This window comes from Pristiophorus japonicus, unplaced genomic scaffold, assembly GCF_044704955.1.
Source record: "Pristiophorus japonicus isolate sPriJap1 unplaced genomic scaffold, sPriJap1.hap1 HAP1_SCAFFOLD_52, whole genome shotgun sequence".
In the NCBI taxonomy this organism is placed as follows: domain Eukaryota; kingdom Metazoa; phylum Chordata; class Chondrichthyes; family Pristiophoridae; genus Pristiophorus; species Pristiophorus japonicus.
The window spans coordinates 3,769,509-3,770,522 of NW_027254426.1; positions in this window are offsets into that span (position 1 = coordinate 3,769,509).

Consider the following 1,014-nt stretch of genomic DNA (forward strand, 5'->3'; position numbering starts at 1 on the left):
CAGCTTCCAGCGATTTCCCCCAGCGTTCATTTCTGCAATTTCTGTAGGTATTTTGCTCATATCTGCAAACTCCGGCTGAGTTTGTGCCTCCATGCCTCCAACATGAGCTGTTGTTGGAAACATAAGGTCCCATGCTAGTCAATCGTCCCTGACTACCCCTGTGACTGTCCTTGAGTGTGCCATTAACAGGTGTTGATGGCCCCAATACTGGCCACATTGTCCCTTGCAATGGTGTGAATCGCCGTTCTGCTTGCCATTATCTCTGTCGAACTCCCCCTCTGGGTTCGACTATATGTTGGGCATGCCCAATTGCCCTTGTCTGCCTGGAGAACTGTGCGCTACTTCAACAATGTTGATTCTCTGTCCCAACCATTCCTTAACACAGTATCTCTCGTCTGTTCTGCTAGTGGCCATGCTCAGGTGGTTTAAATCCCAGTTTCTCGTCGCCATTGATACATCCTTACTATACAATATAAATGCAAACGAGGCCCATGCTTGAGAGAAGGTCAGTCTGTGGCCTGTCCTTTATTCCTTCACACTCAAGTGATGAAAGTGGGTGGAGCATCCCCTTTCATACCTGAAGGTCCAGGTTAGGAGTGTCTCCCAAAAGTTCACCACCTAGTGGTCATTGTTCTCACAGTGTACAACTGAGGTCAGATTATATACGGGTTACAATGTTGGTTGAATACATGACAATAAGCACTTAAAATGTTAAACCATTCTCCTAAAATACAGTGTGTAAACGAGATAGGGATAATAGTTCATTACATGTAAAGAGAAAATTAATGATTGAAGCTAGCAAAAGATCCTCTCGGAATGAGTGATCACAGTATGGTTGAATTTGTAATGCAGATTGAGGGTGAGGAAGTAGTGTCTCAAACGAGCGTACGATGCTTAAACAAAGGGGTCTATAGTGGGATGAGGGCAGAGTTGGCTAAAGTAGACTGGAAACACAGACTAAACGGTGGCACAAGTGAGGAACAGTGGAGGACTTTTAAGGAGCTCTTTCAGAGT